The sequence below is a fragment of the Rhincodon typus genome, chromosome 45, assembly GCF_021869965.1.
Source record: "Rhincodon typus isolate 14 chromosome 45, sRhiTyp1.1, whole genome shotgun sequence".
In the NCBI taxonomy this organism is placed as follows: domain Eukaryota; kingdom Metazoa; phylum Chordata; class Chondrichthyes; order Orectolobiformes; family Rhincodontidae; genus Rhincodon; species Rhincodon typus.
Window position 1 is genome coordinate 5,091,351 of NC_063376.1, and position 25,414 is coordinate 5,116,764.

General features: G+C 42.2%; 1 long non-coding RNA gene across 1 annotated transcript; it reads left to right on the top strand.

Annotated features, from left to right (window-relative positions):
* The first annotated feature begins 737 nt into the window (after positions 1-737).
* LOC125487826 lies at positions 738-23,005 on the top strand. The gene is made up of 5 exons (XR_007266119.1): positions 738-914; positions 4,799-4,876; positions 5,653-5,814; positions 19,025-19,107; positions 22,848-23,005. It is a non-coding gene; the product is annotated as an uncharacterized LOC125487826 (long non-coding RNA).
* The last annotated feature ends 2,409 nt before the right edge of the window (positions 23,006-25,414 follow it).

A 25,414-nucleotide genomic window follows, 5' to 3' on the forward strand; every position in this document is an offset into this window, starting at 1 on the left:
GAGGTAGGGGTGGAAGTGAGTACAATTTTGTCTTTTAAGAAACATTTGGACAGGTACGTGAATGGGATGGGTATGGGGTGATATGGGCCGAAGGCAGGCAAATGGGACTAGTTTAATTGTGAAAGCTGAGGGTGGGGTATGGGCAAGTTAGGCCGAAGGGCCTGTTTCCATGCTACAGACGTCAGTGACACCAAATCAACCACACATTTCAACCCCAACAAAACACTAAAGCATTGGCCACCAAACAAAACATCAGGGGTCCAGAGGACAGACCTGTACCCGGAGGAAGGGCCTATTTGTGGGGGCGGGAACTGCACGTGGCGGAGGGAGACTTTGTGTGGGGGCGTGGTCCGGGTGTGGGCTCGGTGTTGCATGAAGGGGCGGGGCCTAAACGTGCGGGAGGGGGGGCGCAGGGACCGAGTGTGCGTAGGCGGGGTCTGGGTGTTTTGGGGTGGGGTCTAAGTGTTTGTGGGGACGCGATGTCTGAGCGTTTTGCGGGGGGAGGGCGAGCGTTTGGGGGCGGAGCCAGTGTTTTTCCTTGGGGAGGGTGGAGTCAGTGCTCATAGGGGTGGGGCCTGAGCCGCGGGGCGCGGTCTGAGTCTAAGGGCGGGGCCTAATAAGCGTGGGCGCGGGTTCAGGGCTGGTCCTTGTGTGCGGCGCGGGGGAGGGGAAAGCCGTTGTTTTGTTTCCCGCGCGGCACGTGGTGCGTTCTTCGCTGGTGGGAGCGGGGGTGGGGAAGAGAGTGTGAGGAGGCCCCTCCCACCCACATCCGGGCAAACCCGGGGCCCGCTGAGCGTCAGGGAAAGGGGGCGGTCACGTGACGCGCTGCGCGGCGGCCATCTTAGAATCGGCGGAGAATCCGCAGCGACGGCGACGATTGAGAGGCGGAGACGGACTATCCTGATTCACCGGAGGTAACGGGGAGGCGAGGGCCTCAATGCATCCGGGCTCGCACGATCATTCCCCTTCTCACCCCACGGGACGGGAGACCGGCTTCCTTGTCTTGCGCCCGTTTGGAGTCCCCACCTTCAACCCCCCCCCCCCCCCCAACAACGCCCCGGGGGCCGTCGAGTGACTAAAACACTGCCTGCCTTTCGGGCAAGGCCCTGGCTCTGAGGCCTACCTGGAGTGGGCTGGCGAGTGCAGGGAGAAAGAGGAGGTTGGGATGGATGGATGGATGGATGTATGTATGTATGCATGCATGCATGCATGCAGGCCCCGGGCATCCTGATTGTTGGTATGGAAAGAAAACCCGTTTCTAGAAACTCTCAGTCCAAAGAAAAAGAAATCTTCAAACCTTACCTGTACTGACAAAAAATCATGTTTTTCCAAATAAAAAATAAATACCTTACGGCGTATTAAAATGCTTCCAGTTTAACCCAGAAAAGGGGAGGTGATATAACAAGAGACGTGGCATCAAGGGGATTTGTCTGGGAGTGAAAGGCCTGACGACTTTTTTGACTTAACGTTAACTGCCAGATTTTTATTTTATGTTTACTCTCAATAAATTCACCTTTTCCTCACTCCCCCTCCAGTATTAATGATGGTTTTAGTTACTTGGCTTCCATGTGGCATGTAATAAAATAAACAAGACCTCCAGCGTTCCATTAAAATAATTGTATTCTTTTAAAAATAATATACTGGATTTGAGAATTGAGGTCAGCCTGCAAACAATTTCTGCCATGACCTTAGACCCCCTCTGCTTCCCCCACCAATGGCCTCTCCAGAACAAACAGTGCCTGTACATATTGCTGTCTCTCTTAACTCTCAGGCTAGGTCTAACGCAGTTGTATTTTTTTTTTGGAAATGACTTGTGTTTATATGTAGCACATCTGTGTGTTTCAGCCTCCTGCATCTCTTCCTCCTGCCCCTCAAAAAAGAGACAGTTGTGGGGAGGAATGACCTTTTTCTTGTAAAAGATAACTGTTTCTATCTTGAGAACTTGAAACTGTTGTAAAGGATTGAACCTGGCATGATTGGGGCAGGCCTTAATTTTGATAAGGGATTGAAGGTTCCTTCTCTACTTGCAGTCGTTTGTTATTGTCAGGTTTAAGAATGTTATTTTAACTTTGAATGAATCTTAGTATAAATCCATGTGCTACATATGCTGATTGTTTACAACTGGGTTCTTGTTCTGCTGTCTTAATTTTTTTGGCACTGTGCCATGTTAAAGGATACATTACATGTTTAAGCTTTTTTGCTTCAGTAATTATTGCAGTATAAACTTATGAAATTTTCTAAGTTGAAGTGCTAGCTGAAAAGGTTTCACGTGTAACTGCAATAATTCTTGTCGTTCTAAATGATTGTGGAAAAGTCATTTTGCCTGTTGCTCAAATGATTGTTCATTGATTTTTTTTTGTTTTAGCTACGTAGCATTGACCTGTAGCTCTGATGTTTATGGCCATGGCATTGTTTAAGCAGTAGTGGTGTGAATGTGGTCCATTTGTCAAGATTGGATTGTTGTCTGGTACTTATGTTTATTGCTTTAGATTTATCACCAGCATTGATGCGCATGACACCAAAAACTTTGCCTCCGAAGGAATCATTGAACTCAAAAATGTTAACACTTTTTCTCTCTGCACAGAAGCTGCCAGACCTCATGTCTGTTGGAGTTCTTGTATAAAAATAGTATTTTACTGTAATGGTGTGTGCACCAGTTGTGTGTATTGTATATGTATACATATACGTGTGTATTTGAGGAGTTCAGTTGAATTCTTTTGTCAACAAAACAACTAGAACCACATGCTGAGGTCAGTAAGGTTCCAGTCTTCATAATTGCGCTACTGATCATTTTTCTGCTGCTCAATCAGTTGTCAGTGAACATAGGGATCTGTGCTGTATATTTCTGTGTAACCAACAGGATCCTAGTATGATAAACAGAAAGTGCCTGAGAAACCCAGCAGCTATAGTAGAAGAAATGCATTTAATGCTTTCACTCCAAAATGGTCCTGTTTAGATGCTGCTTAACATGCTGAGTTTCTCCAGTGCTATCTGTTTTTATTTCAGATGGTCAACATCTACAGTACTTTGCTTTTATTATTTTGGAGTGGTAGAATTTTTCGCCCACGTGAACTTAACAGGCTGCCATGTTCACATTGCGTGTTACTGTTGATGTATGCATTTCCCAAGGTAGACTATCTTGTGATGAAGGACCTGGTTTTTCTCTTCCCTGTTCACCACAGAGCCACCAGTGTAAATTAATCATTGCTGCTCTGGCTGAAGATACAAATTTCAGCACTGATTAGGGTAAAATTTAGTACCACTCTGGATGGTTATGTGTCCGTCTACTTGGTGCATTTACTCTGTGTTATGAACGTGTCCTTTTTAAATCCCCCTCCACAGCAACTAGTTATAATGGCTGAAATAACTGCCCTTTGTTAGAAACAGATTTCTGTGAAATGCAACATGCTTTGGGATTGAGTGTTGCATTGTAAATTGAAGCTGCAGCTCTAATATTTATGAACATAAATCACCTTGTGAAATCTCTTCCCAATGCCCCTCTTTGGTTCTGTGACATGTACTCCACGTCCTACTTTTCCTTCTTTACTCACACAGAAATCATTGCTTTCCTGTGCAGGTGAGTATTACTGCTGCCATTGCAGCTCGCCTAGCTGCTTGGAGGCTTGTGACAGTTGTATACTAAGTCCTGTTGCCATATTTCCTATCTCCTTTGACCCCGAGTGCTTGGCAGCCATTTGGGTTGTTTTCTTGGCATGGATGTGATAAACACTCACTGACGTGGGACAGTTGACTCTGTGATTGATTGACACACTCTATCATCAACTTTTATTTTCTCCGTTTTACAGCCTGTGTCGCCTGAGTGCACTAATTCTTGACTGCTAGTGCAGTTGCACGAGTACAGGCAGCCTTGTCATGGCTTGCTTAAGTTTAATTCTTCACATGAGCCCCGCCTGATCAATGTGCTGCTCCGCTGTGTAAGTGCCCTGATCCATCCAGATAGTGAATGCCTCGGTCTGGCACCTTGGTTGTTTTGTGAGCTGATTGCAGCAGTGGACCTGCATTTGTTTCTGTCAAAAACAGCACATCAACCAACTTTTCTGAAGAAGGGTCTGGACCCGAAACGTCACCTTTCCTGCTCCTCTGATGCTGCTTGGCCTGCTGTGTTCGTCCAGCTCTACACCTTGTTACATCAACCAACTTTCCTGCTTCTGTTATAACTAGAGCAGATTAAGGTTAAGAGGAGGCTCAATGGGGTCAACGTCAGGAAGACGATTCAACTTACTGTGGCCACTCGGCTAAGAATCATAAACAGTCACCAATTAATCCAATATAGAGTGTTCAGGAGATATTTCACTGGAATGTGGAACTCTCTTCCAAAGGGTAAGCTTGAGCTGAATAGTATAAATATCTTGAGGAAACTGGGTAAACATGGGACGGAGAAATGAATACAAGCAGATTTTGATAGTATGAGATGAAGAGGTAGCTGGAAGGAGGCTCATGTTGGGCAGAAAAACCAGTTGGACTGTTGCTGTGCTGTAAGTAATACTTTGCGATTGTAATTCAGTGACCTGGTAGAATAGAATTAAGATTGGCTGTGATAGTCCTTCATGGTTGAATGACTAACTAAGGTTTGGTGACCCTATATTCTGTCCAGTAATTGCCATGTATTTAAGTTACCAGGACCCTCTTGTATATTTGTACCTTCCATGAATTTGGCACTTTTAGAAGCCAAATGTGTTAAGATTTTAGTAAGTGGTCCTAATAATGAGACTGGTGGTTGCGTTGTTATTTTCGAAAATGTTTCTAACATCTTTTCCTTTCCCCCTTCTCTCTACAGATCTGTTTCTCTTAGGTGGTGGTGAGACGTCAGGTCATCAGAATAATTCTCTACAAAGCTATTTTTAGTTGTATTGCAGTAAGTAAAACTTCTACCTAAACTCATGCTGCAAAAGCTAAGTTCTTTCTTCAGTGTTGTTGCAGGGGTGAATATGTGAAATGTTTGTATTTTGTCCACTTGAATTTGGGAAAAGTGGTGTGTGCTTGTCTTTCTGAGCCTGGGATGGTGTTTGGAGTGAGTGCTTTTAAGAGCCTGAAGTAATGATGGCACTCCTCCAACAATCTATCAGCTATTGGTCTCTCTCCTTCTCCCCAGAATATGAGCTTATCAATAAGGTCATCTGTGGCTCAGTGGTTACCATTTTCGACTTGTGTCAAAAGTTTGTGGGTTCAAGGACTTGAGTGCAAAACTGTAGGCTGCCACTCCTGTGCAGTTCTCTCTCCTGCACTGTTAGGTGCTGTCTTTGATAAGATGTTAAAACAAAGTCCTGTCTACTCTGTCTCTTGAGGTGAAGATCCCTTGGCTGCTATTATAAAGAAGATCGTGGAAGTACTCCCTGGTGCCCTGGCCAATATTTAACCCTCCGTCAACATGACAAAAACCAATTATCTGGCCACACCCACTGTTATTTGCTGTTTATGGGAATTTGCTAGGCCCCGGTTAGCAGCCATGTTTCTAACAGGTGCTATACCTCAAGTAATTCATTACTTTAGGGTGTCCTGAGGTCGTGACATCTGTTCTTGAAATGCAGATATCTTTTGTATGTTTATATAGACACAGCATTGCATATTTATATATTTTAACATCCACCGTTGTACTGTCCAGCTTGACTAACTTGCACCTTTCCCTTAAAGGTTTGATTCACATCTGGAATCCTGTCCTGACAGAAACTAGAAAGGACACGGAGTTGATATCCACAGCTTTCTGATGCCCTAGTCTCTATGGCTGCCAGCGCTCGACTTCGAGTCAGACGCTGTCCCCACCAAAATCTGAACTAAAGCATTAACTTCAAGCACGTATGTAGATGCAATGGAGCTATTTGCCGAGTTTCACTCTGTCAAATCTAGCAAATGAATAAGTCTTTATTTGCAGGGCTGCAATCGTCCCAGTGCCAGACTAAACCACTGTCTTACATTCCTAATTTATTAAGCCAGTGATACAACTTTTAAGTTTGCCCGTGTGGCATGAGATTCTTGAAGCCCGCCATCTCCTGCTCTGTAATGTTCCAGTCAGTCATTGAACAGTGCATTGCAGGAAGATCTCATAGTAATTTGTATGGGTTGGAATGTCGAATAGTGCCCTGAACCTGCCACCTGTGTTTGAATAGAAAGTTGTCACCTGAAGAATGACTCGTTTCAACCACAAATACGTGATTGGGCACCCATTACCTTGGTGGATTCACAGACGTTTTCTGTAGCCTTTTTGTTTATTAAAATGGTCCCTCTTTGCAAAGTCATTTCTTCCTCTCTGTTCCATTTAAGCATGATGTAAGTACATTATTTCAGGTAAAATTGCAGCCTAGGTACCCTGCGACTCAGCAAATGTATATTGTACATCACTGAGGTTTCTGACGAATTAGCCAAAGGTGGAATAGGAGTTGTGTGAGGGGAGGGCAACTTGCCTGTCTCTCCAATCCTACTTCTTATCTGTTTGCCTATCCAACTCCTGCCTTTGTTAGTAGATATGTCCGTGCTGGTGCTGGTGTTGGATAAGAATGGAGTAGCGAATTTGGTTGTGACATCTCTGCAGTCAAACAGCTTCATGATGTTTCTTCCAGATGCACGTGTGAAACTGTTTTTAAATTCACCTGTGGAACATAGAACGGTGCGGCGCAGTACAGGCCCTTCGGCCCACGATGTTGTGCTGAACTTTTACCCGAAACCTAAGGTCTATCTAACCTCCACCGCTACCTTATACTATCATCCATATGCCTATCTAATAGCCGCTTAAATGCCCCTAATGAGGCTGACTCCACTACCCTCTCTGGCAATGCATTCACGCCCCTAGCACTCTGAGTAAAAAATCTACCTCTGACATCTCCCCAGTATCTACCTCCTTTCACTTTAAAACTATGTCCCCTCGTAAAAGCTCCCTCCACCCTAGGAAAAAGTCTCTGGCTGTCTACTCTATGTACACCTCTATCAAATCACCTCTCATCCTGTGTTGTTCTAAAGAGAAAAGCCCTAGCTCTCTCAACCTTTCCTCGTAAGACCTGCCCTCCATTCCAGGCAACATCCTGGTAAATCTCCTCTGCACCGTTTCCAACACTTCCACATCTTTCCTGTAATGAGGTGACCAGAACTGGACACAATACTCCAAATGTGGCTGAACCAGGCTTTTGTATAGCTTTTTGTACAGGGTCGTGGTTGGCCAGCATTTATTGCCCGTCCCTAATTGCCCAGAGGGCAGTTTTAGCGTCAACCACATTGCAATGGGCATGGCGTCGCATATAGACCAGACCAGATAAAGATGGCAGTTTCCTTCCCTAATGGAGATTAGTGAACCAAATGGAGTTTTCCAACAATCAACAATTGATTCATGGTCATCATTAGACTGTTCTAATTTTTTTAAATTTTTCTTTTTCTTTGTTCTTTTCATTCAAGTAGACATTGATTTGGAGCACGAGACAGTACAGTCAGAAAAATGATAAAATGGTGGTGGAGGCGAATGAGAATACAACATCTAACTTCACAGCATTGCTACAGCAGGGAAAGCTGGGAATAAATTGCAGTTTCTCATTACCGTTGGCCAAAAAAAAAAATTTAACCATGAAGTTAGTCCATAAATCTAATCTTGTGCCTTCAGAAACATTATGGTTGACCTGCATTTAGAATGTACCCCAGGCTTATAAAATTATTAAATGTTAGGAGTTGAGAAATCTCACTTATTGAAGAGATTAGATGGTTATCAAACTGCGACTCTTGGTTCATGTAGTTTTTAAATTGTTTGGCTTTTCCATTTAAAACACATTATTACGCTTTATACAGCCAAGTTTGGTATTTTGATTGTTTAAAGGATTTCGTAATTGAGTTAGTTTCTGTTTCAAAATCAAGCCAATTCAAAACAAGGTTAAAATGAAAGGCTGCAGGCATTGGAAAATGTTGTGTTAAAGCCAGAACAAACTATTTTGGCGATGTGACAATTTACAATTCTTTTCATACTGATCTGTTTCCATGATATTAGAGGGACGCCATTTGGCCCTCATCTGTTTTGGCTTTCTGCAAGTGCTACTCAACTAATTTTGTTGCTCTGTCCTTTTCCACGTAGCCATATTAATTTTTTTCTCTATTTATTTAATTGGCCATTTCTCTTCTGAAAGCCTCGATTGAATCTACCTCCAGTCTCGGGCAGTGTCTTCCACCTGACTTACCCTGTCAAATGGAACAGGGATAACAGGAATGCTAAACCTTTTACTCTTGGGTGGCCAGACAGATATATAGGACCGTTTGTCAGGACAGTTATATTCACATGATAAGGTATGTGGTACCTGCAGAAAACATGTACCTGAAAGAGACTTTGTGAAGAATGGCCAGTTGTGTTGACTGCCGGCTTACCCTCAAATAGAAGGGTGTGGGGGGATATTGTTACTTTGCTTCCTGAGAGCAGTGACTTAGGAGAAAGTACCTGGATGCAGCCAATCTGGAGACTAGAGCCAGCAGCTGGTCAACCCCTGCAGCAGAAGTAGTCTGAACCAAAGCAAGCATGAGCTCTGCATATTTTCCCCACTTTGTTATATCTGGCTTCGGATATGGTCGAGGATGGTCAGAGCAGCTGCTAGGGCAGAGGCTAATGAGTAGGTTTTTACCTGAGTAGAGATTCAGGAATCAAAAGGATTGCTAACTACGTTTAGAGAGAAAAAGATAGCCAAGTGCAGGCTTTGGGGTGAAACTAGATAGCCTTCTGGCAGCTGTTAAAGGAGAAATTGAAGTTAAAATCTGAAGAGGAGTCAGGCGGGGGTGGATGCAGAAATGATAGATGAGTGACGTTGAGGCATGGATTAGGGGAGAAACTCGATAATACTGATGGCCCCACTTATGCTGTGGGGACAACAAGTGGATGACCTGACTTTGATACTGCTTCTAAGTCTAACTTGGAAAGGATTGGTGAAGCACAAGAGGACAGTGTGAGAGGCACAGTATGCAGTTTAATTTTTGAGGAATCCAATTGATAATGCACATGGGTTGCACACTCAGTTAAGGTACTGAGCAGAGGACGCACTCCCAGATGTATAAATAGATGTATTTATCAAAATGAATATAGATATGTTAAGATGAAAGCCTTGCTAATGCTTCTTGCTAATACAGACAAAGCCATTCCTATATAATGTAGACAGCTGACTCCCCATCTTACATCATCAGTGCTTGCTAATGTATTTTTCATTTCATCCTTTTATCTAAGAGTGTACCTCTCATGCCTTGTCTTCAGCTGAAATTGCAACCAGCCTCAAACTTGAGAAAGTGGGAGGTTTAATAGTCTTTTATTAATTTTTTCTTTCATTTGATGAGTCACTGGCAAGGGCAGCAGTTACCCAGTTGCCCTGGCAGACATGGCAAAGAGCCACAGTCTTAAACCTTTGTGATTTGTGTGATGTAAGTATACCCCATTGTGCTGTTGGGAAAAGAGGTCTGAGATTTTGGCCCAGCGTTGGCGAAAGATCTCGGATGGGAGCTTGCAGGTGGTGGTTTCATGGTTATAGTCGCTGCCAAACTTTAATTGAATGACTAGTTTTTGAAGTTCTTTTATTTTTGAAAGCACTGTCAGAATTAGTGCCTAATCAATAATATTTTCTATTTGTAAAGTTTAGAGATATAGTACTCGTATTTTATCTAGTCCATTTCAAACTTAGGATGTCCCATAGTGCTTTACAACCAGTGAAACTCTTTGAAAGTATTGTCATTGTTGTAATGTGGTAAATGCAGCAATCAGTTTATGCACAGCCAGCTTCCATAAACAGCAGTGAGATGATGACCAAGGCAACTTTCCTTAGTGATATTTCATATAGACCAGACTCTGTGTAGGTGGTACGTCTTTCGTGAAGGAAATTGGCAAACCTGCAACTTCCTGATCAAACCTGGCAGCATTAGTGGCTGTTTTGTTTTGTGCAGCTAGTCTAGGATTTGAAGCAAATTTGGCAGAAACTGGCAATGGTGGGGCATGTGTATTAGTGCAGCACTCATTGCCAAACTACTCTAACTCTTGAATGAAGTTGAATCAAAGCCGCAGTAGCCAGATGAGACATTTGTCCGTCTATGATCTGTGTTTATTTGAGCATTTATCTGCACTTACACCCAATAGTTATTACCAAAGGGAGATCCAGCAGTGCTTATAGGCTGATGGTAATGCTCCCTATTTTCTGAGTGTGTCTTTTTCTCCCTGCTTTCCAATTCAACCATGAGAATGCTCAGATATCCTCATGAAACTTGTGTGGATCAGTGATGGGAGAGTAACATATATGCTTCAACTGAAGTGTGTTCCTGATTGACTATGATAGTCCAGTTTTTTAAGAACACTGTTACAGTGACTAGCTTGATGGTGCTTCGTTAAATAATTTACAACCCGGTCCAGCGACTGGATTGCATGAGTTGTTTTGGCATGTGTTCCATTGCTCAGATGAGTGAGTTTGGGAATGCAAACCGGACCATCGGGGCAGGGGGGAAAGAAATCAACAGTCATTCGGGTCCAAAAACAGAAATTGCTGGAAAAGCTCAGCAGGCCTGTCAGTATCTGTGAAGAGAGATCAGAAGTAACATTGAGCTAGGCTTTTCCAGCAATTTCTGTTTTTGGACCCGAATGACTGTTGATTTCTTTTTCCCCCTGATGGTCTGGTTTACATTCCCAAACTCACTTATCTGAGCAATGGAACACATGCCAAAACAACTCCAGCAATCCAGTCGCTGGACCGGGGTGTAAATTATTTAATGAAGCACTATCAAGCTAGTCACTGTAACAGTGTTCTTAAAAAAGTGAACTATCATAGTCAATCAGGAACATACCTCATTATGAAGAAATTGCTGGAAAAGCTCAGCAGGTTTGTCAGTATCTGTGAAGAGAAATCAGAATTAACATTGAGCTGGGCTTTTCCAGCAATTTCTGTTTTTGTTTCTGATGTACAGCATCCGCAGTTTTTTTGGTTTTTAGTCATCCAGGTGCCTTCATGCGTGGTGAGCACCCTTTTGCTTTTGGAAGAAATAGTTGGTTCTGAAATGGTTTCCAACTATTAATTGACCATATTTATCATGAACTTCAAAGGGTAGGCGTGATTTATTTTCTGTTTCTTTATTCCATTTGGCCAAGCAGGTCTTGATTTTGGATGAGTTTGCCATATGCATCACACTTGCAGAGAAAATCCAGTCCTATCACAATTAAATATGATCCAAGTTTTATAGCTTTGTCAACAGGTCCTACAGCATGTTTCTATCAGCTGTTTTGGCATCTGAATTAAATCAGGCCTACCTACTGTTTTGGCCAGTGGCTTGATATTTTGGTCGAGAAAGGAATATGCTAATCAAATGATCTTTTACGTAGCATTCTAAAATTGGTAGAAATATCTTTAGGTTGGTTTCCCTTGGCTGTTCTGCTAATTGCTGCTAACACTGCCTCAATGTCGGTGGCAGTACATGAAGTAGACCAAAGTGCGCCACTGGATTGTCTTTAGCTCATCCATCTTATTTCGGTGGTCAGTTTTTATGCCAAGGGTTTTTTTGCCAGCCATTTTATAGTAAACTGTAACTTGACACAGTGACTGCAGATTAAGTAGCTAAGGTAGCTTCGCCTACTGATTGAGCATTTGAGAATGCTTAAAGCAGTTAGTGTTTAACATGGTTTAATTATTGCCTTTACTATTGGTAGGAATGAAAATGTAACATCCTCGTTCAGTATAGAACTTGAATTAAGCACCTTGGAGGCCACTTAACCGCCTTGCCAAATCAATAGAAAACTTTGGTCTTCGAATGTTCAGAGTGGTTTAGTGTAACAGGTTGAATTCAGTATGGGTGGAAGTAAAGATGCAATTCCATAATTCAGTGGGAATATCAAGTTGCTCACACGAGTAGGAAAAAGTGTCTCTTATCTGATATTGGCGCTTCCCATCAGCATTTTGCCATTACTCTTATCCTTTATATGAATCTGTCCTCTGTGGAGGATGCAGTATTGGGGCTTGGCGCAGTTTCCATCTTTTTAGTGTGTCACCTGCTCTTGTCAGCTACAGCATAAAAATTTTCTGTCACAATCAAACTTGAGGCTGAACTACTTCAATCTAACATATTTTACCATGTTATTACTGAGCTTTAATTTCCTCCTTTCTTCTGTGTTGAAAGAAGTCACTGTAGGATCATGCTATTTAACCCCTTGAGCATGTTCCAGTATTCAACGAGATCATGTTTGTTCTACCTCAACAACATTTTGCTTTGTCAGTGTATCCCTTGATATTTTTAATATCTAGAAATCTATCGATCTCAGTGCTGAACATTCTCAATGATTGAGCCTCCACAGTCCTTTCGGCTGGAGAATTTCATAGAACTAACCAAAGAAATTTCTGCTCAATCTCCGTGTTATACAGCGCAAAACAGGCCCTTCGGCCCATCAAGTCTGCGCTGACCTTTCTACACTAATCCCACTTTCCGGCATATGGCTCATAGTCGTGAATGTTATGACATTTCAAGTGCCCATATGTATCCCAGTACCAAATGGCCAGCTCTTGATTCATGACTCTGCCGCAGTCAGCAGAAATATTGAAGCAGAAATATTCCTCCTGTATCTACAACATTGAGCTCTGTAAGAATTTTGTGTAGAGTGTGTCTCATTCCCTCAGTCCCATACCTGAATCAGGTATGGCTTCTATAGTTTAGGGCTGACAGTTACTCTCTTTAGCAATAGCATTGTCTTCTGTTGAGCAGGAGTATGCCCCATATTCAAGGCATGCAGCCATTTTGTCCAGGATAAAATTAATCCTGTTTACTTGCAAATGAATATTATATGGTAGTAGAGACACTGACAATTATGCAGCATGGTAGTGATATTTTACTTTTGAAGCTGAGAATTTTAGGCTGCTTCAGGAAACATTCCACCAACCTTGTTTCAGAGCTCAGGATCCTGTGGGATTAATCTTGGAAAGAACTATCTTACTGAGCTCAGTACAGTCTCCATGCAGATCTTCAAGCCGGAGGCATTGTATAATATTCCAAGAATGAGCAAGACATATGTATTGGGAATGGTTTCTATCCTTATGCCAGAAGTCATGATTATTGAAAGATTGTGTTTTAGTTGCCAATGCTTTTATCACTTTCTTCCCAGCAGAGGCTCCCTCAAAAACAAATGTGTGTTTGCATAAGCTACTTTTTGAAATCTTAAGCAGTCGTAGCAGGCAAGGTGTGATTGCCTTGTCATAGAGATTAACAGTACTGAAAAAGTCCCTTTGGCCCATTGGATCTGCACAAATCCAAATCAACCACTTGACTATTCTAACCCCATTTTCTAGCTCTTGGCGCATAGCCTTGCATCATAAACTGCAGTGAATGAGCTAAAGATCAGTTAAGCCTTTCGGTGTTATTAGTGTAGGGGTAAATATTGGCCAGGATTTGAGCTTTTCTTTCCTGCTTTCAGGCCTTTTATATTCGGGAGAATGGGGCCTGAGTCTAAGCACTTTTCAGAAAACGGCAGATTTGTATTCCTTTCTGTAGACTCGGACGATGGCCTAGTGGTATTATTGCTGGACTGTTAATCCAGAGACCCAGATTACGTTCTGGGGTCCCAGGTTCGAATCCTGCCATGGCAGGTGGTGGGGTTTGAATTCAATAAAATATCTGGAATTAAGAATCTAATGATGACTGTGAATCTATTGTCGATTATCATAAAAACCCATCTGGTTCACTAATTTCCTTTAGGGAAGGAAACTGCCATCCTTACCTGGTCTGGCCTACATGTGACACCAGACGCACAGCAATGTGGTTGACTCTGAGCTGCCCTCTGGGCAATAAATGCTGCCTAAACAGCGACGCCCCTCATCCCGTGAATGAACAAAATAAAGACAAAAGAAAGTTATCTGTGACGGGAGATGAGTTTTTTTAAAATCTAAAATGGGGCGTCTCGGCTGTTGCATTATTGCTTTTCGTTTGACGTTTAAGTTGATGAATGACTCACGAGGAATAGCTAGGTGTGAGTAGCTAGACCAAACATGCAGTATGTTCATTATCCCCCTCTGGATACAAGTCCTGGCTGAGGATTCCAGTTCTCCACAGGATTGCCCAACTGTGCAATTGCAGTGCCTTCCATAATTGAATATTCTGATCCCTTGCATACGTCACTAAGCTCTTGGAATGAGCATCAAGTGTGTTACTTCAAGTTCTTCTATGCCTCGTGGCTTCTATCTGTTAAGTGTCAATTTTGCAGGAGAGCAGTATTTTTAAAGTATTTCCCCTGAACTGCAGAAAACTTCAGTGCTGGGGAAGAGTCACAAATCTTGACATACTGAAAATTTGATCAGTAAAAGAAATGCTGTTCATCCCAAGACATTGTGGACTTTATTTTAGAAGGGAGGAAATGGGCTCATTACCAGAGAGCTAACTTTCGGCTACGTGGCTATGTGCCACTAAAACATGCACTGTAGATATCATGCTGTCTGGCCTTTCATTCTGCCAAGTTCAATTACTTTCTTAGTGCAGATCCTAGAATAACTTCAAATCTTTTGTACTTCTTACTGTCCACCCGAACCAGATTTCATTTAAAGTTCTAACTTGTACCAGATCCAGTTTAGTCATCATCCTCAACCACGGTCCTTTTCTCTCTTCATATCTTCCGCCTGCCAAAACTCTCGTCCAGTCTGATCTGGCATTTCTTAGTTTATGCAGTTATATAAATTATGCCTATGTTCTCTTGAATTTAGAAGATTTAAGGAGTGAATTGATCAAATTCTTTGAGGTATCAACAGGAAAGGACAAGGTAGATAAAGATAAACTGTTTCCACAAGTTGGGGATTTTAAAACTAAGGGGCATAGTTTTAAATGTAAGAGTCGGACTGTTCAGGAGAGATGTTAGGAAGCACTTCTACTCACAAACGGTGTCAGAGGTTTGGAACTGTTCCACAACAGCAATTGATGCCAGATCAGTTAATTTTAAATCTAAGATGTTTGTTCAGCAAAGGTATTAAGGGATATGAGCCAAAGGAAGGTGTGTGGAGTTAGGTCATAGATCAGCCATGATCTCATTGAATTGAGTAGTAGGTTTTAGGGGTTGAATGGTGTATTCCTGTTTCACTTTTTTAAATACTTACTCTTGTGGTCAGTTTCCACCATGGCTTCATAACCTCCCTGTATCTCTAAAGGTCTTCAAATCTGGAACGTGCCAGGTTATCTGTGCTCTGTCAACTCTGGCCTGTCACCCCTCCATTGCTACCATACCTTCAATTTACCAAGGCCCTTCATTCTGAAATTCCCTTCCTAAATCTCTCTGGCTATCTTCCCTTCTTTAAGTTGCTTCTTGCAGACCTGCCTTTTTGATTAAGCATTTATCTACCCATGTGACTTAGCTTCAGACTTTAGCAGGAAGTGCTGTTGTGAAGAACCTTGGAACCATTGTATTACCTTAAAAGTGTAACTGCGAGTTCCGTTGATTTCTGTGCCTGCTATTTGGTTTTTTTTTGAAAATATCTTGCTCAAATGGCAAAGCTGCTTATGTGATCTGAAGCGATTGGTGTTACAGGCTGCTTAACCATGTTAGCTAGGTGGCACTAAATAGTGTCCTCACCGACTAACCCTTAGACATGCAAGTGCTAACAGGGGGCTGTGGAACCCTGCTTAACCTTTGTACTTCCCCTCCCAGGTTTTTCTGCCAAAGCCACCAATAGCACTCTGGTTGTATGCCATTGCACTGATCTACAGAAGTCAGAATGGATCAGTGATTATGTAGGAAACCGTTTCCTTTCCCACACAGCCATTACAAAATGAAACCTCTCCACTGCAGGCAGGGGATAGGGTGATGACCGGAGACTTCTTTTGTTTGACTGTTCCCATTTTCCCAACACACCGGCTCCATAAAAATCAGCAGCCCCTACCATGTATCATGGCTGATGGCTATTCCTTGGGAGTGAATGCAGCCAGCAAGTCTCACCAGACTATTCCACACTGTAGGCATCACAGTTGGGCATAATTCTAGATTCCTGCTTGAATTCTAATCTGAGTGTACAACAGGGTTGGGGTGAAATCGTGGGCTATCTCAATGTATAAAGCTCAGGAAATCGGACATTTGGATTGACTTTCCAAGTTAATCAGGAAACCATTCTGCTGTTCTATCAAAAAGTTCTTTGGCAGCATAGGTGACAGGCGCAGGGTTCAGGCATGTCGAAACATACAACTGCTAATCTCACACTGGTTGAAATTGTTTTAGGTATATGCTGGAAGTTAGGGGATGGCAGATGTGACAACAGCACTATGCCACGAACAGAGCTTAAGATATAGCTCCAAGATTCATGTAAAGTACTGCATGGGTTCCCCATGCAACCGTCAAATCAGGAAGCAATATGCCTGGTGTATATTTTAAACTTTGGAATGGCTGTCATGTTTGGTGCTCAGCCAGCAGTGAAACGGGATGATCTCTAGCAGAGTATGTTTCAGGCAGATGACAGCAAAGTAGTTTTCCTAAGCCCCTCTCCTGATCTGCAGTTCCTCACTGCATTACAGTTGCACAAGCGCTAGTTGGGCCCAGATTTATGTGTCAGTTGACTATTTGGCAGTTGAAGCATCACGCTCTGGTCAGATTCTATTGTTGCTTAATCAGTACATGTGGTTTAATCAGTCATGCAGTTAGTTATAAACTGTGGACTCAAGTCAGTAATACATGTATTTGACCCGTTTTGTCCATGCTGAATGTGTTGCTGCACAAAGAGACCTTGGAGTGCAGAATAATAGTTCCTTGAAAGTGGAGACACAGCTAGATTAGATAGTGAACAAGGCGTTTGGTATGCTTGACTTTATTGGTCAGTGCATTGAGTATAGGTGTTGGGAGGTCATGTTGCAGCTGTATAGGGTATTGGTTAGGCCAGTCTTGGAATACTGCGTGCAATTCCGATCTCCCTGCTGTAGGAAGCATGTTCTGAAATTTGAAAGGGCTCAGAGACTGTTTACAAGGATGTTGCCTGGGTTGCAGGGTTTGAGCTATAGGGAGAGGCTGAATAGACTGGGGCTATTTTCCCTGGAGTGTTGGAGGCTGAGGGGTGACCTTATTGAGATCTATAAAATCATGAGGGGCATGGATAGGGTGAGGACAAGGTCTTTTTCTCCCCGGGGTGGGGGAGTCCAAAACCAGAGGGCATAGGTTTAAGGTGAAAGGGGAAAGATTTGAAAGGGATCTAAGGGGCAATGTTTTACACACAGGTGGTGCGTGTATGGAATGAGTTGCAAGAGAAAGTAGGGGAGGCTAGTACAATTACCCATCCAGATGTCTTTTAAATGTTGTATATGAGTAGGAAGGGTTTAAAGGGATATGGGCCAAATGCTGGCAAATGGGACTAATTTTTTTCTAGGATATCTGGTTGGCATGGATGAGTTGGATTGAAGGATCTGTTTCCGTGCTGTATATCTCTGATTCTGCTTTTTGGAAGTGATCTATTCATTTGATTTTTCTTTCAGATACTTATCTGAATCTTTCTCTTTAAGCATGTTTTGCATTCTACTTCTGGCACTTTCAGTTGGGACATGCAATCTGTTGCATATTTTAAAAATAAAAAAATCCAGCATAGATTTATGCCTTTCTATTACCAAGCCATTCACTATGAGTGGATCTTTTATCCCTGTTAACCTTTTCCTAAGTGCTAACTATTTTGAGCATCCCATGATTCTGTCTTCTCTCACCTGACAAGAAGTCCCATTTCTCTGGTCATCATGGTCACTAAAGCCTTGCATCTCTGGTGTTATATTGATGAAAGTCCTCCGTGATCCTCTTTAACGTAAGGCAACCAAACTGGGTCGTGATAATCAGCAATGATTTGTACAGGCTTTGTATTACCTCTTAGAATCACTGAACACAAAACCTATTTATGAAACAGGCTCTAATTACTTGTCCCACTTTCGAAGACATAGCTTCTAAAGTCTCCTCTAATCTTAAACGCAACAAGTCGGTAAAACTTCCTAACTTGTATTCGCTGGAGTTTAGATTAGCAAGTGGTGACTTGATTGAATCATTTAAGCTCCCAATTTCTCTTTAAGCTGGGCAGTCTCTTGGAGCATCCATGCGTGCCAATTGGTGTGTGACCACATTAATGTCTGGTTCTGCAAGCCATTGCTGTGCACAGAACTGAGGTCTGCTTAACTGCAGGAAAATTTAGAGGGAATGTAGTTCTTGACAGGGTGCATGTGAAAAGGATGTTTCCTCTTGTGGGAGATTCTAGAACTAGGAGGCTGCTGTACAAAAATATGGTCTTGTCTTTTTAAGAATGACCGGGGGCATGAGTCTTTGGGGCACTCTCTTTCAAAAGCTTATAGAAGCAAAAATTTTTTTAAGGCAGTGGTAGATGAGTAAGGGTTGAAATGTTATTGTGGGTAGATGAAAATGAGGACTTCTCAACATCCACAATGTTACAGAATGACTCAAAGGGCTGAGTGACATACTGTTGCTCCTAATTAGAATGTTTATATGTCTTCTCTACCCATGTCTCCCAATTTGCCTTATCACTGTTTATCATTACATTCACCACTCCAGTTTTCTTGTTACTGTGCCTTCCTTTATCCACATTGCATTTTATTGTCACTGCTTTTTTCCCCCATTGTTAATGTTTTCATTCTTGAGTTGTGCAAGTCCCACTCCAGGACTTGTACACAACGATCTCAGCTGACTCTTCAGTGCATTACTGAGGGAGTCCTACATTGTCGGAGGTGCTGTCTTTTGAATAAGATGGTAAATAGAGGTTTGTTTGCACCTTGGATTTTTAAAAAGAAACCCACGTGTTTTGAAAATGAGTAAGGGATTTAACCCTGCTGACCTGCCTAGTGTTTAATCATGAGCCAGTGTTTAGGGAAAACAGATTATCTGGTCGTTGTCTCATTACAGATTTTTGCTGTGTGCAAATTGGTTGCATGTTTATGACATTAAAACAGTGACATGTTACTTATTGGCTGTCAACTGCTTTGAGAAATCTGATGCTAGTGAATGCTAGACTTTCTGTTCTTTCAATATGCTAATGTAGCAGTTTCTCACTGTCACATTATCTCTGTTCTTTTTCTTTTTGCTCCCATCTAGAGGTGCTGAGACCAATTGTAGTAACCCCTCCCCGCAATCATCCTTGAAGACAGTGTGTAACCAGCTGAGCTACTGGGGAAATTGTGAGTACAACTTTTGAATAGGTTCATTGGAAAGGGCAGTTTTAATTAATCCATTCTTATTCCATACTTTTGCTCAATGATCTCTTCAACTTCAGAGAATAAAGCTTTAAAAAGTTAGTCCTAACATTTGGAATGTAGCCCCTCTTTCCTTCCAGCCTGGTGAGGTTCTCCAGTGTCAGTGGCTATGCAGCTGTAATCTCCTCCTCTCCTCTCTAGTTAAATTATAAGTATGCAAAGTATTAGCTCATTGATCAAATGGTGTGGATGCCCATGGTTAAGCATAGCGAAAATTGCTGTGGTGGTGCCACACTGAATTGGCAGGTTTCCCACTGAAGTTTTGTGAAACAGGTTTGACTTGAGGTGGCGGCAAGGTTACTCCCATTTGGGGGAGGGTGGAGCAGCTGGATTCTTCACAATGACTGCATGTTAGAAAATATTACCCAGTGATAGGGAATGAGAGCCGATTTTATTTTGGCATGGGTAGGTGCTGAGATTCCAAAGAGTGACACTATCAGCATTTTCTTTGAGAGAAGATTAACAGAATAGATTGGAAAAACACAAGCAAGCAGACATGGGATCTAACTTAAACTGGTTAATGGGTAATGCAGGAAAATGGTGTCGTGCAGCCCATCATGAGAAATTTGATGGGTCAGGTCTCGTTGAGCTGAATGGTTTGTGCCTTTTTAATTCTTTTTAGGCATGTATGGATCTATACAAGAGTGACGATCCTTGCAAATCAGTTTAATTATTCAAGGCTCAAACTTTGCCCATGCTTCGTAAATGCTGCAGTCTATTAACACTTGTTCTCACTGCACGCTTAACAATATCTGCAGTTACTGGACCTATGCTTATTACAGATTCACTTTGTGTGAGTAAATTAAGAATGCAAACTTGCCCTTGATTTTGTTTCAGTGCAAATTTAATATTTTGTCAGCCAGTTGGAAATGATTTTGTTCTTGCTAAGTTGCTTATAGTTTAAATGCTTAGAATCCCTAAAGTGTGGAAGCAGGCCATTCGGCCCATCGAGTCCACCCTCCAAAGAGCAACCCAACCAGATCCACACCCCCCACCCTATCCCTGTAACCCTGCATTTACCATGACGCGCCCACCTAGCCTGCACATCTGTGGACATTCTGGGCAATTTAGCGTGGCCAACCCACCTAATCTGCGCATCTTTGGACTCATAGAATAGAATCCCTACAGTGTGGAAACAGGCCCTTTGGCCCAACAAGTCCACACTGACTCTCAGAGCATCCCACCCAGACCCATCCCTATAACCCACCTAATCTACACATCCCTGGACACTATGGGCAATTTAGCATGGCCAATCCACCTAACCTGCACATCTTTGGACTGTGGAAAGAAACCTGAGCACCCAGAAGAAACCCAAGCAAATACAGGGAGAATGTGCAAAATCCACACGGCTGCCCAAGCATGAAATCAAACTCTGGTCCCTGGCACTGAGGCAGCAGTGCCTAATCACTGAGTCACATGCCGCTCCGTGTAATTCACTCAGTTGTGCTGCTCAACGTAGTCTGCAGGAGAGAGTGTAGTCTACTGATGTGAGAAGTGCAAAAGTTTGATTGTGGTTAGTGTTTTCTTTTGCTATTTCCTCTGAGGTATCCTTAAATGAGTGCTTTCCATCCTCCTCTGTCTGGCTAAGTGGCCACTTAAGTGTAAAACATACACTCTTGGAGAGAACATTACAACTGGTGTTTTATTTGAACAAGTCTCGGGTTCCCACTGCCTCCCTAGCGCAGATCCAAAAACTGGTGTCAGTGTTGAGCTCAGCTATCCTGGCATTGAGCATGTAGTGGTTGGAGGGTTTTGTCAGCTACTTGCTGATTAAAGTTTAGACTTGAGTGGCAAGAGGGAGTGGGCTTTCTATTTTTTAACTTCCCCTCTGGATGGTGCATTTGGGGAACAGGATTGCTGACAGTGGGAAGTCATGGTGTGGGTGAATCATGGGTCTATTTCAATGGCCAACCTCCAATCCTTTGTGTTTTAAAAAAAAAGTTGCTGACTTTTTTGGCTTCTTTCCAATATAGTCAGTAATCTGGCTGTAATAGAAACTTGTATACACTACTAAGTTAGTTAGCCAGTTCTGAGTTTTGATTATGCTCTTATTAAATGAGGCAAAGAAAAGTCTATGGCCCTGTGCCAGGCTTAGAATTTTACACAGTGAACAGATTGCAGAGTATTTGCTGACGTCACCTCAAGCTCTAGTTCTTGCTATTTTAAAAAGGGATTCCAGGGCTATCCCCAAACTTTGTGCCTCCGAAAATTCAAATGCACGTTTGCTGTCTGTGTAAAATTCTCTAGGATTACTTTTAACTCCACCTTAGCTGGGGAGCTGAAAATTTAATTTTTCTTTTGTCAGTGATATTGGATTGTAGTTTACATATAATCCCTCTTTTTCTGCTTATCCCCTTTACCCCAATTTCCAAGAACCTGGTCTGCATACTTTGTATCCAACTTTGTGGACTTATTCCAATCCACAGTGTTTTTACAAACTTAATAATTGGATGAGTTTTTATTGCCCACCTATGGTTGCCTACGAGCAGTCGTCTTTCAGTATAAGAGAGAGGCTGGCTAGATGAGACTTAACCACATTGATATGGGTCTGGAGTCACATTTAGGCCAGTTCGGTTAAGGGCAGCAGATTCCTTCCATGAAAGACAATAGCCAGTCAAATTTTATTTACGCTAAATGGATCGTAACTTTTTATTCCAGATTTACATAAGTAACTGAAGTGAAATTTGCTGGCTGCCTGGAGTTTTGAACTTGTTTTTCCAGACTGTTGGTCCAGGATTCTAGATTACTAAATTAGTGGCTACTAGATCATGGCAGCTGACTGTCATGTTGCTTGGCATTGCGTAGCACCCCTTGAAAGTTGCTTGTCATCTTGTAGATGCTATAGTTGAAAACCTGGTTCCTGGCAAAATAGCAGACTGACGACTGATTCCCTCTATCTTCAGGCTTGTGTTTCTGCACCAGCTATGTAACTGTTTTAAGATGCTGTTTTTGCACTTAAGCAGCATTCAGCAGGGTTGGTCTTGATTCCTGCGTGTTTGGGCTTCTATTCGTTACTGACTTATCATCATTGGTAGTCTTTGACTGGCAGAGATTCTTGGCTGCAAGTAATGTATAATAACATCTTTCAGCAAATTCAGTTTTTCCTCTTCAAACTTTTTAATCTTGCCTTCATGTTGATAGTAATCTTTTGAGCTTTTGATATTTATTTGGAGGCCTCATGTCTGCCATTCTGCAGGTTTTGATAGAGTGAGTGCAAATGTTTCCACTTGGAGAGAAAAGCATAACCGGGGCCATCAATGTAAGATGGTTATCAAGAAACATGAAGTTGAATTGGGCTGTCTTTACCCAGAAAGTGGTGAGAATGTGGAACTTGCTTCCACGTCAAACGGTTGAAGCAGTTAGCATCAGTGCATTTTTAAGGAGGAAGCTAGACGAGCATAGGAGGGAGAAGGAAATAGTGTGCTACAATAATGGGTTCGCATGAAGAAAGATAGAAGAAGGCTTAGGTGGAATAGAACCAGTCTGAATGTTATGTTTCTGTGCTGTATATTTGATGTATATGCAATAATAACCTTTAATTAGACAAGAGAGATTATTGTTAGGATAATTGTTAACTTTGATCACCAGATTCCCAGTTCCCACATCCCAAAAGTAAATGTCTAATATGATCTGATTTCTAATTGTGAACTTTGTCCCTTTTTCAGTGAAGTAAGCCAGAGTGTTTTGTAAACTATAAAGGGAATTACCTTCAGACCAATTCATCTGTTGTATTAGCCACTCAGAAGAACATATCTTGGGGAGTCTCCAACGCCGGTTGTAGGTTGGGGAACCTGACCTGTGGTCAAGGTAGGTGACATTCTCCCGTTGAAATTTTGTTTTGAACATTGCATTGATGCACTAGTTTCAGCCCAGCTTGCCCTTGGGGCATTGTTTTCATTAATGCATATTTTAAAAAATCTCTGTAGCACCTTGAGCATAAATCTGTCTTCCACTACATCTGCATTTGGTTTCACTGTTTAATTTGGATAGGAATAAATGGTTTCAGGCTGATAAGATATCCTGAGTGCTGTGCTGCAGGGGTTGATGCTGAGGCCTCAACCCTTGATATACAAAATAATAATTTGAATGAAGTAGTCAAAGGTATGGTAGCTAAATTTGCTGATGACACCAAGGTAGATAGGAAAGTGAGTTAGGAAGACATAAGGAAGGAACTGACAAAGGAATAAAAGCCAGTTGAGTGGGCAAAGATCTGGCAAATGGAGAATAATATGGGAAAATGTGAAATTATCCCTTTTGGGAATTTTTAACTTTTTAAAATCTAAATGCTGAGACATTGCAAAGGTCTGAGACGCAATAAAGTGTGCATGAATTGCAGAAGGTTTATGTACAGCTATAGCATGTAAGCAGGGAATAGAATAGTATGTTATACTTTATTGCAAGGAGACGTGAATGCAAGAGGAGGGAGATTACACTTCAGTTATACACGGCATTGGTGAGACCTCATCTGGAGTGCTGTGTACAGTACTGGCCTCCATATTTAAGGGAGGATGCTGCTAATGTATAGCAGTTCCAGAAGAGGTTTACTCGATCAATACCTGGAATGAGCAGATGACCTATGGGGAAAAGACTAGACAGGCTAGGCCTGTATCCTCTGGAGCTTAGAAGACTCTGAGCTAACTTAATTGTGACTTGTATGGTCCTGACGGGCCTTGACTGGGTCAATGCAGATAAGATGTTTCCTCTTGTGGCAGAATCTAGATCTAGGAGTCATAATTTGAAAATATGAGGCCAGCCATTTCAGAGACAAGGAAGCATTTTCCCTCTGAAGGTTGAGTGTCTTTGGAATTCCCTTCCCCATATAGCAGTGGATGTAGAATCTTCCAATATTTTTAAGGCAGTGTAGGTAGATGCTTGATTACCATGAGGATGAAATATTGTCAGGGGTGTGTAGGAAAGTAAAGTTGAAGTTTAAAACCAAATCTGCCATGATCAATTTGAATGTCGGAGCAGGCTTTAACGGCCAATTGGACTACTCTGACCTTGTTTGTATTTCTGTTAGAGCTGTATTCCCTCATTTGGGTAAGATCCCTCTCTTTATAAGTTGTAAATTCTCTTTCCCCTCAATGTGCTCCATTGTTGTCAAGAATGTATTTTTTGGCCTGTCATTTTTTGTATTTGAAAACTGTGGTGCTGAGCTCCAGTTCTGTTTGCTGCGTACCTACTTTGATCAGCGCTCTTTCTTATTTTGAATTTTTATTTTATCGGTTTAGAATTATGCTCAACTAGTCAACTTTTATTTCTGCTGGTGAGACATCGGCCAGGAAACTCACCTGTTTCTCTTAGGACAGGATATTTAATGTCCGCGTGAATAGGCAGAAGATCACAGCTTCCTGAAATTGGGGTTAGGACCTCAAATGTGTTTTCAAATATCCAAGGCAGGAATGGCTGCCACAGTGTTTAGACCAAATTATAACAACTGTACTCTTCCTCTAACAGGCCTTGAGCTCTCAGACCTCAGAGCAGTTGCACTAGGTTTCACCCTTTAAAATGGGGCCATGGTGGGAAAAACTTGGGGAAGGACTAACTTAGGTAATTCAGAATTTTGTTTCAAATGCAGCACTTTTGACTGCACCACTGCAGTTCCCCACTGCCGTACTACACTGCAAGGTGTTGAAAAATACGTTATGCCAAGTTGAAGTTGAGGCGCTGAAGTGAAATTATTTCCACAGGCTTGGGAGGCTGGGACCGGGAAGTTTTAAAAATTAAAGGCTCAAGTGTAAAATTGAGAGAAATTGACACAAGTGGAGGTTTGGATCTCTTAACAGCAAATGGCATCAGATGCCAAACCAATTAATTTTAAATCAGAACTTGATAAAATTTTTGTAAAAGATGTTTGGGTGGATGGAACTGAGTCATGAATCAAATGCAGCATGGCAGAACAGACATGGGGCCAAAGGGCTTCCTGTTCTTGTTTCATTTGACCTTGGGTGAGAGCCTAAAAGAAGTCTTCTCTTTCTCCACCTCCCACCGATGACCTGAACATTCATGTTACTGTTGTAATTGAGTCAGAGTGTTACAGCATGAAAATAGGTCATCAAGCACCTATCTATTCTAATTCCATGGCCCAGCACTGCCCCACAGCCTTGTATGCTTTGGTGTTTCAAATGTTCATCTAAATACTAAAATTATTCCTGCTTCCACCCCCTTTCAGGCAGAACATTACAGATACCACACCACCCAGTTCCCCTTAAATCCTCTCTCAACTTCTAAT